General features: G+C 38.3%; 1 protein-coding gene across 2 annotated transcripts in view; it reads left to right on the top strand.

Moving 5' to 3' along the window:
• The first annotated feature begins 5,327 nt into the window (after window positions 1-5,327).
• EMP1 (epithelial membrane protein 1) overlaps window positions 5,328-11,280 on the top strand; it is a 38,181-nt gene continuing 32,228 nt past the window's right edge. Inside the window, exon 1 of one of the 2 annotated variants that reach the window (XM_034403735.3) lies at window positions 5,328-7,464. The gene's annotated coding sequence lies outside the window, so the exon portion shown is untranslated. The remainder of the gene's footprint in view (window positions 7,465-11,280) is intronic. The other variant, XM_034403736.2, reaches the window with a different exon arrangement.

Below are 11,280 nucleotides of genomic sequence, written 5' to 3'. Positions count from 1 at the left end.
TCCTTTCCTAAAAGCCTTTGTGTTTCAGTCTTTCTGAACTTCTGTAAACAAGTTGACTGTTTGTAACATTTCCAAAGCATCACCAGATAGTTATTGAACATCTTGTCTATTTAGCTGCTATTTCCCCAGTTTTAAAAGCATAACCAGGAGGACTCGATTTTCATACGAAGTATAGAGAGCAGAAGGAAACAGAGATTTGGTCTTTCTTCAAGACCCTTATTTTCCCATCCCACTTCCATCCTTTTCCAGACCCACATTTACTTCAGAACAGTTGCTGAGGGAGACTGAAAGATGTGGCAAAGGAACAATAAATAGTTCTTTCCTCTCTGCTGTTCTCTGGAAGTTATAATCTCCAGACCCTGCTCAGCAAAAGAAGAAAAGAAAGATCTGATGATATGTGATGAAAATAACGTAGAACATATCATTTTACGATGCATATGTACTCAGCTCTCTCCTTAATTTATGTAACCGGGATGAAATGAAGATATAACGAGTCATACAGCATTCAGGCAAATATATATTAGTGTGTGGCAAGCTGTAACTCGAGTGGCCTGTTACTCTGGATGTGAAGGGCACAGCTTGTATTTTCTGCAACTATATTGATTTTCCTATCAAATAGCTTGTATTCATGTAACCATGCTGCCACTTTTTGTCTCCTGTATTTTAGAGTTAAATAATGAGGGCAGGTTTCATATAGTGTGAACCTACTTGGTAACTTGGGGAAGAGAGTTGAAAAGTTGAACTCCTTCAACGGGTGTCTGGGAGAAACTAATCAAATTAAATGAAGTTAATGAAAGGTTTGCATACATTTATCTGCCCAAGGTTTACACTAATTCTAGGAACAATTAGGAACTGAGAGACTGTTTGGTTCAGTGGTTAAGATACTAGGCTAGAAATCAGAAGTCTGTGTGTTTTAGTCCTGCCTTAGGCGTGAAAACTGACTACGTGACTTCGGGCCAGTCATTTTCTCACAGCCAAACTCACCTCACAGGGTTATTGTTATGGGGAAAATAGGAGAAGGAAGGTGTATTAGGTATGTTCTCCACCTTGAATTATCTATATAAGTAATAAAGGTGATATAAAAAAATAAATAAATGAGTAAAAACAATTGACAGCTGTGTAGAGGAATTTCTAGTGTTAAGACCTAGTGTTGAATCAGATATTCAAGAAAAGATAGAAAAGGCTTTATGGCCTATCTCCAGGGTTGAAATGCTCCCGGTTTGGACTGGATCGCGCGATCTGGTAACGATGGAGGCGGGTGGTTCGGAGAACCGGTAGCAAAAATCCCTGCCTCCCCATTGCCCAGCTGAGCCGCGCAATCATCAGAGGCTTTTTTTTATTTTTAAAAGCATTTTTTCTACAACCTCTTTGGCCGAAAAAATGCTTTTAAAAGTAAAAAAAAAAGCCTCTGATGATCATCTGGGATCATCTGGGATCATCAGAGGCTTTTAAAAGCATTTTTTCTACAACCTCTTCAGCCGAATAGGTTGTAGAAAAAATGGTTTTAAAAGTAAAAAAAAAAAAGTTGGCCACGCCCACTCAGTCATATTACCCCCCCCCCCCAAGCCCACAGCCACAGAACCGGTAGTAACAAATTTTACATTTCACCACTGCCTATCTCCCTTTCTTTTTTTAAAAAATAATTGTTGTTGTAGAAATTTTCAACAGAATAAACACAATACAAATTTTGAACTGAAGAGAAGAAAATAGGGAAAAGTAATAAGAACGTGAAAGGAAACACACAATTTCTTTTTCCACAGTCGCTCAACTTCAATTTGCAAGTCCCGGTACTTTGTGATTTTTTCTTGCTGCTTATCTTCAATCCATGCATCCCAGGTATTGCAATGTCAATGAACCATACTTTTTTCTTTTCAACTATTGTTATGTCAGGTGTGTTGTGCCTGTCAGTCGGAATCCTGAAGTCCAACAAGATCTTGAGTTTCTCATTCTCTAAAACGTTCTCAACCTGATGTTCTCAGTGGTTTTTGCTATACTCAAATCCAAACTTCTGGCACAATTTCCAGTGAATGATCTTAGCAACGCGGTCGTGGCGTTGTAGGTAATCAGTTTGTGAAATTTTGCTGCACCCACTGATCAGGTGGTCGACTGTCTCATCTTTCTCATTACAGAGGCGGCATTTGCTGTTGGTGGTAACATGTTGAATTTTTGCCTTCATGCAGTTTGTGGCTAGGGCTTGTTCTTGAGCTGCCAAAATAAAGCTTTCTGTTTCTTTTTTCAGTACTCCTGATCTTAACCAGTTCCAAGTTAGTTTCTGGTCAGCTTTGCCTTCAATAGTTTTCAGGTATTGGCCATGCAGAGCTTTGCTTTTCCAATTTTCAGCTCGCTGCTCAATTACTTCTTTCTTATATTCTGCTTTGGTTTTAGTTGTCTTTAAAAGGCCTCCTTTATTTACTTCCTTAATCATTGGTTCTTCACTTTTTTGGATGTAATCATTCAAGCTGTGTTTTTCTTCTTCCACAGTCTGCTTTACTTGTAGGAGTCCTCGACCACCCTCTGCTCTTGGTAAATATAATCGGTCAACATCACTTTTGGGGTGCAAGGCATGATTCATTGTCATAAGCTTCCTTGTTTTTCTGTCCAAGCTGTCTAACTCCATCTGGGTCCAGTCAATTATTCCTGCAGAGTATCGAATCACAGGTATAGCCCAGGTATTTATGGCTTTTATGATGTTTCCTCCACTCAGCTTGGACATTAATATTTTACGAATTCGCCGAATGTACTTGGCTGAGGTTAATTCCTTGACTTTATTATGTATTAAGTCAGAGGCCTCTAAAATCCCCAAGTACTTATAGTCTTTTTTTGATTTTACTGCCTTTATCATTTCTTCATTCTCTAGTTCTATTCCATCCTCTTCTGTGATCTTGCCTGCTTTGGTTGCTATTGTTGCATATTTGTCAATTCAAAACTGCATACCAATGTCTTGGCTGAATTCTTTTGTGTTTTCAATTAATAAATTCAGTTCAGCTTTTGTTTTACCAAACAGTTTCAAATCATCCATGTACATCAAGTGCGAGATTTTCAGTCCTTTCTTTGCAAGTTCGTATCCACAGTTCATCTTCTTCAGAATGATTGTCAGTGGTAGCATGGAGAGTATAAAAAGTAGAGGTGAAAGGGAATCGCCCTGGAAAATGCCTCGTTTAATTTCAACTTCACCCAGTTCTTCTTCATTAGCCATAAGTTTCATTTTCCAGAGGTTCATTGAAGACTCCATGAATTTTTGTATGTTGCTGCTGATGCCAAAGATTTCCAGGCATTTCTTGATCCAGCTATGGGAACTGAATCAAATGCTTTCTTATAGTCTATCCAAACCATGAACAGGATTATTATTATTATTATTATTATTATTATTATTATTATTATTATTATTATTTAATCTTTAGTAAGATTCACAGCCTTTTTTTTTTTTTTTTAATTTGATTTATATGCCGCCCTTCTCCGGAGACTCAGGGCAGCTTACAATGCATTAAGCAATAGCCTTCATACTTTTGTATATTTATACAAAGTCAGCTTATTGCCCCCACAAACTGGGTCCTCATTTAACCTACCTTAGAAAGGATGGAAGGCTGAGTCAACCTTGAGCTTTGGAGAGATTCGAACCAGCAGTAAATTGCAGGCAGCTGTGTTAATAACAGGGTGCTTTAAACCACTGTAGTACCAAGGCTCTTTGAGGCTGGTTAATAGCTCAGCAGCTCGAGTCCTAACCAAGGACCTAGGAACTGTTAAGGTATCGTCGGAGGATGTAAACTGTTCCGAGTAAGGTGGTTTTTTGTAGAGTCAAAATGTTCAAGTCCGGCAATTTTAGAATTTCTAAATAGCGGGGTAGCCCTTTGGGTATTGCTCCAAGGGTTCCAATTACAATCGGGACAACACACGATTTCTTTCTCCACAGTCGCTCAACTTCAATTTGTAAGTCCCGGTACTTTGTGATTTTTTCTTGCTGCTTATCTTCAATTCGTGCATCACCAGGTATTGCAATGTCAATGAACCATACTTTTTTCTTTTCAACTATTGTTATGTCAGGTGTGTTGTGGACCAAGTGCCTGTCAGTCTGAATCCTAAAGTCCCACAAGATCTTGAGTTTCTCATTTTCTAAAACTTTCTCAATCTGATGTTCCCAGTGGTTTTTGCTGTACTCAAATCCAAACTTCTGGCACAATTTCCAGTGAATGATCTTAGCAACACGGTCATGGCGTTATAGGTAGTCAGTTTGTGAAATTTTGCTGCTCCCACTGATCAGGTGGTCGACTGTCTCATCTTTCTCATTGCATAGGCGGCATTTGCTGTTGGTGGTAACATGTTGAATTTTTGCCTTCATGCAGTTTGTGGCTAGGGCTTGTTCTTGAGCTGCCAAAATAAAGCTTTCTGTTTCTTTTTTCAGTACTCCTGATCTTAACCAGTTCCAAGTTAGTTTCTGGTCAGCTTTGCCTTCAATAGTTTTCAGGTATTGGCCATGCAGAGCTTTGCTTTTCCAATTTTCAGCTCGCTGCTCAATTACTTCTTTCTTATATTCTGCTTTGGTTTTAGTTGTCTTTAAAAGGCCTCCTTTATTTACTTCCTTAATCATTGGTTCTTCACTTTTTTGGATGTAATCATTCAAGCTGTGTTTTTCTTCTTCCACAGTCTGCTTTACTTGTAGGAGTCCTCGACCACCCTCTGCTCTTGGTAAATATAATCGGTCAACATCACTTTTGGGGTGCAAGGCATGATTCATTGTCATAAGCTTCCTTGTTTTTCTGTCCAAGCTGCAGAGTATTTATTCCTGCAGAGTATCGAGTCAGCTTTGCCTTCAATATTTTTCAAGTATTGGCCATGCAGAGCTTTGTGTTTCCAATTTTCAGCTCGGAAACACAAAGCTCTGCATGGCCGATACTTGAAAAATTATTTTTAATACTTGAAAAATTATTATTATTATTATTATTATTATTATTATTATTATTATTATTATTATTATTATAATATTTATATTTATATTTATATTTATATTTATATTTATATTTATATTTATTTATGTCTTTTATTCATTAAACATGAAACTCAGTCAACTGAACATTTAAAGATGTGTCATAAATACCATTGACTGTTGCTAATGGTTGATACGGGTTGCTGCCAGAAACCTAGGTATCAACCAAGTATCTTCTTAAAATATATGATGTTCCAAGTAGAATAGTTTTTTGCAGTTCCGCTGGTGTTATTGCAGGAAGCTGCAATTTCTTGATGTGTTTTGTAAAATTCTTGGACATGGTACCAAGTGCCCTGATGACAATGGGTATCACGGTTACATGTTTCTTCCATAGCCTTGTAGTTTCGGTGGCCATTATTATGCGATGGCCTATTATTATTGTTGTTGTTGCTGTTGTTGTTGTTGTTATTATTATTATTATTGGAAAGTGCAGACTGAGCTGAATAATTGGTAATGACCATGTTAAGTTATTACTGGACCTTGAAATGCACATCCTAGTCTCAAATTTTAGGATGGACACTTAAGGGTCTAGTAACAATGCTTAGTATAGTCACCAGCATTAATGAGGCATGGCATCTAGAATAATTGTAATGTATAAAAAACTCTTCATTTATTAACAATTGTGGCTTTATGTGGTTGAGTTGGATAGGGACGTAGCTGTTTTGGGAACCCTACTGCTTTTCATCCCAAACTTCAAAATGTCCTTGGTTAATCCTCATGCAACAACACAGAAAAACCTCCTGAAGGTGCCAGTTCACTTTGAGTCATTTACAAGCACTGTTTGCTATTACTGTATTATAGTTTTGTTTCATTCAACTTTGTAAAAACAAAGGTGAATCAAAATAAGGCAGCTTGGTTGTTTTGAGGATCTAGAATTCTATCTGTTTGATTTTTATATGATACCTTTTGTCAGGGGTGAAATCCAGCAAGTTCTGACAGGTTCTGGAGAACTGGTAGCGGAAATTTTGAGCTCAAGGAAACATACGTAGTATGTTCAGCACCTTAACCATTACCTGATATTAGTACGTATTGGCATAGCAACAGAGTCATGCCAATATTGCTTATACCATGGTACTTATTTTTTTTTGGTGATTGGTCCTCTGCGATTTCTCTAAGAAGATCATCTGTCATTTGTATGTGCTCTCCCTCTGGGCAAGTTTTATGACTGGATGTAAATAACAATTTTTTTTATTTTTTATTTTTTATTTTTTTTTATTTGATTTGTATACCGCCCTACTCCCGAAGGACTCAGGGCGGTGAACAGCCAAACAATAAAATACATAGATACACAAAATTTAAAAACCAGATAAAATCAAATTAAATCATTTTGGCCCAGACAGATTAAAACACCCCAATAATTTAAAAACAGATTAAAATTTATTTAAAAAAGGGAAGAGATTAGGCCAAGCCTGCCTGATGGAATAAAAAGGTCTTCACAGCGCGGCGGAAGGTGCACAGATCCGGGATCCTCTGTATTTCTGGGGGGAGCTCATTCCAGACGGTAGGTGCCCCCACAGAGAAGGCTCTCCCCCTAGGGGTCGCCAGCCGACATTGTTTGGCTGACGGCAAGAAGATGCAGCAGTGATAGTAGAAAGAAAGAAATGAGCTTGCTCCTGGAAATGGGTTCTTAAAACTTCTTGCCTAAGGTTCCAAATCTGGAGCCACTAGGGAATGATTATGCCCGTGGTTTCCCATGGCCAGACATCAAGTCCACCAAATTCACGCTTTGTATGAGCAAATGCCTTCTGACATTGAAGATATGAGCTGGCGTCATAGTGTACTCACAGAACTCCATGATGGACACACCCTGAAATTGGAGAACTTGACATTCCAATAAACCAAAGTTCACCACATTCCATTCCCTCTCCACCCCTCCTCCCCAGTGTTGTTTTTTTTATGAATGGTCAACATTCTCCACACTGAGGCCAAGGAGGGTGGTGTTGGAGCATGACTCATGAGACTATCACCACCCTCTGTACCCAACAGTTGTGTACTCGATCTTGTTGGCATTTTTGCAACATTTATAGCTGTGAGTGTTTGTTTATCTATTATCATTGGCAACGAGAATTCTTTTTATTCTTAAGCAGACAGAGCTTGAATCTTTGTTCCCTTTTTTATTACTCATCGGGCTGGAAGTCTCCCGTTTTTACACAGTCTTCTCTCACTGCTGCTTTTGCTGCACTGAGTCATGAAGAAAGAGACTTTGCAATTGCCGGTTCCCGCCCAACAGCTTCTGGCTCAGATCCAAGAAAACAGGGTGGAGTGGATTAATTTTTTTTTCATTCTCTCTGTAAAGAGAGTCTGATTCATTGAAACTTTTCAAACACAGTCAAAGGACACCACCCAACTGAACATCCCAATACAACAGCTGGGAAAACTTATAACCCCACCAGCTGGGGCACTCCCTACAGTGCATCTCTGGTTTTCGAGGCAGTCGGAGGACAAGCAGAAGAAGCTCTCATCACAGAAGCCCTTTCACTAAGGTAAGTCTGCTTTTCCACAACTCTGACTGCCAATTGCTTCTCTGTCTTTGCGAGATCCCATTTTCACATTGATCTTGGAGCAGATTGACTTTCCTCTCCTCCACAGGCACGCTTAGAGTTTCCAGTGGATTTTTAAATTTTGATTGTTCATGCACGTACTTTAGCAGCTCCACTCCTCTAGCAGGCATCCCAGACAAAAGGGAGTTGCAGAGGCTGCTGTTCCTTGCCAAAATTAAAGCCTGCATGTGGAGAAGAGAGAGTCTAAGGTGCAACTTTTGCATTTGCAAATTTCTCTTGTGAGGAAAACACAACGTGTAACGAGTTTGAACTGGAGGAAGCAGAAACAGCTACAGTGAAGAGTCCAGTTAATTTCTTCTGGGAAAGATCCCTTTTCTTTAACACAGGAATAAAGAAGAAAGGGATTGTGGACTGTAACATGTTTTCCAACGTTACTGTGATTAGATAACTTGATTTTATTAATAGGTCTGCTCCGGCATTGGATTCCTCCCCCCTCTCCAAACCTAGAGCAAAGTAATTTACTCTAAGAAAATTCCCAGTGTAAGGATGAATGTTAAAGATGACTGTCTATAATTTAAGAAATCAGAGAAAGTCAAATTGGAAATGGGAGGAGGAGATGCACCTAGATTTGAGTGGCTTAATTGATTACAAAAGTTTTGGAGAGGTGACCTACACACTGATATAATTTTTAACTGCTAGTAATTTCTCTTAATTGCTTTCTCTAGGAATGACCCAGGCCTTTATTGTTTCAGTTTTAGATTATAAACCTAATGTTCTATGCAGGATGCTTTGGAAAATGTTTGTAAACTTCAGCAAGTTAGAAACACTGCTGTCTGTGCACTTTCCAAATCACGTTACAAATAGTCTTAGATCAACTGCACTGGCTTCCAGTTTGTTTCCAGTCTTAAATTAAGGAAGTGCTGGATCTAATCTATAAAGACATAAAATATGACTGAGAAGTAGAATATCTGGACTTTCTCCCAGTTGAAACTTTCTCCTAATTGGCCCTCATCATCAGAAATCCCACCAGTGGATTACATTTGTAGGCAGTTGAGACGGGGGTTCCTTAGAATAATACACATGTAGTAACACTCTAGAGCAACTTTGCTCTTCTTCATTATACTTTATATAGATTTACATAAGTTGTAATGCATTAGTAATCATGTAATGACCTATTACATTTTTACTAATATTCATGGCTACTGTTACTTTATTATTATGTGTTATTTGTTTTACTTAATTTTTCATGTATTTCATACCCTTAGCTGTACATTGGGCAGAGAAGCAAGTTATAAACATAATCAAATAAAACATATATGTTGTTTAGATGAGTGGTTTAAGATTAATTAACGGGCATTATAGATGCATCATTTGAATGTGGATTGTGCCATGTATATATGGCACAATCCACATTGTGCCATGTTTCATAATGTTGATGCTATTATGGCTATAAGCAATTTGCTTGCAACTCAGCTTGATGCTGTCCTTGCCTAATATCAGCTTTAAAGAACAGTGTCTAGTTAATGCTATTCACTGATCAACATGTAGGCAGTTAAGCAATATGAAACTTCTAATCATTCAATAATAGCATAGATCAATAATCTCTGATGAAGATTAGATGTTACTTTGCAGAAATGTCTTAATAGATACTGCTTTGCATTTTTGCCCTGAAGACAGCCACATTCCAAGGAGGGATTGAAGAAAAAGACATTTCTAAGACTGCATTGAAGTTTGTTGAAAAGATGTTTTCCTAAGTTAAGAGGCACAAATGTCCTCTTAATAATAATATACGTGTGGGTGTATATGAACAAGTAGCTTAAAGAGGCTTAGATACTGTGTTTGGTGGAAAACAGTTTCCCCTAGGTGTGGCCTGTTTCAGCATGTTTCAAATGAGGTAATTTTTGTGTATGTGAATATGTAATACAGTGGATAAAAACACTCCACCTGATTTGGATGAAGAACTTGTTCATCTCCTCTTATGGCAATGACATTAGTCCTATTCTGTGTTCTGCTCCTGGAGTCCATTCATGTTAAAAAAGATGCTTGGGAGAAGTTGAAATGGGAGAGTTCCAGGATTATGGAGCTCACACTGAAATGTGGTTTGCTTTCAGATAAGATAGTGGCGTAGAATCATGGCATAAAAGGCCTTATGACACTTCTGCAGTAATGACCTACCATCTCCTACCAATTCACAGCATTAACAGCTTTTTATTGAAAAGACTTGTGTCATATCAACTGCATTAATATTCCATTTATGAAATTGATAGGCTTATTTCCATTTTTTCAATCGTTCATTCTGCAGATTGCAGAATGCAAGTCTTTCTGAGAGACTTTTCAGACCTGATCCTCATATACATATGTGAATATGCATTAATGGGCTATATGGACCATAACAGTCTCTTTTTTCAAGTGAACGTGTACACATTTAAGTGGTCTATATTAATGGGCCATCATGTGAAAATAACCTTATTTATTAAAAATGGGGCTATTGGCAGGCAAATGGCTGTAGTTTCTGTCCTCCCACTTAATTTCCTGTTCTTTTCCATTTTGCTGCCTATTTTAAAAAGGAATACCAGATGGACTTATTGGCTAAAGAGATTCTCAACAGTAAGGATTTAAAAAACAAAAAAACAAACAAAACCAAAGTTGGGTCACGAGTTAAGCACTTTATGTTACAGGGCCCAAGATCACTAGTTTATGTGTTCTTCATGAAAGACATGATGGACAGTACTTCACATTAATAGAAAGCATGAGATTGAAATAACAGCCATGCCAAAAAGTTTCAGATGACTCAATTTATGTAGTTGTGGGAAGAGAATAATATTCTTGCTCAAGGAAAATCATATGGCAGGGAGTGGGACACATGCATGTCCTAGAATGCTACTAATTAGATACAGCACTGCTGGATCAGGCCACGTGTTCAGTTCATCCAGTATCCAATTTCCAATAGTGGCAAGAATGGGATGGGTACAAGCCAGGCCATAGGCTATCAGGTTTGCTTTTCAATGTCTGGTGTACAGAAGTGTAAAAACACAGGATCAGTTTAACTATCATAGCAAATGGCTACTGATTTGAATGAACAATGTTAGGTGAGGGTGACATGATATCATTGTGCAATCTCATATGAGGGTCAGGGTACTGCCCCCAAAGTTACAATTTTGAAAAAAAAAAATCGCAGGGAAGGTTGCTAGTTCCCGTAGATGCTTAGATGTGATTCCCAAACATTAGCTTTTCTGCTACCCTTTAAAGCTTTCCAGTGGCTAATGAAAAAATAAATAATGACTACCAATATTTATGGTTAGGGCATGTGGTCCTATGTGGCTGTTAATGTTAGAATAGCTTTATTGTTATTTTAAATGGTTTTTTAAAGCAGCTTCAAAAGATCAGCTGTAAAGTGGGACATAATATATTTTCACACACACACACAGAGAGAGAGAGAGGGAGGGAGGGAGGGAGGGAGGGAGGGAGAGAGAGAGAGAGAGAGAGAGAGAGAGAGAGAGAGAGAGAGAGAGAGAGAGAAATTGCTCATTGTTGATTGGTAGATAGATATTCTTCCATTTCCCAAGCTAGGGCTGAGTGAAAGTGACTGTCTTGAAGTTATCCACCTACCTTCTGTGCCTAAAGGAAGACTAGAGCCTGTTCTCCCCACTTCTTGGGTATGGTTATGTTCCATAACTTTCAATGAAAATGCCTTCATTCTGCAGTGGATTGATTTATCTGTCTGTCTGTCATTGGTTGACCCCATGAAAGGGAGATGAGTATGAACTGGAGAATAGACTACCATTTGAACAGGCACCA

The sequence above is a fragment of the Pantherophis guttatus genome, chromosome 7, assembly GCF_059756535.1.
Source record: "Pantherophis guttatus breed Tessera chromosome 7, ASM5975653v1, whole genome shotgun sequence".
NCBI lineage: Eukaryota > Metazoa > Chordata > Lepidosauria > Squamata > Colubridae > Pantherophis > Pantherophis guttatus.
The sequence above is the reverse complement of the archived record's forward strand: the minus strand, read 5'-3'. Positions and strand labels throughout refer to the sequence as shown.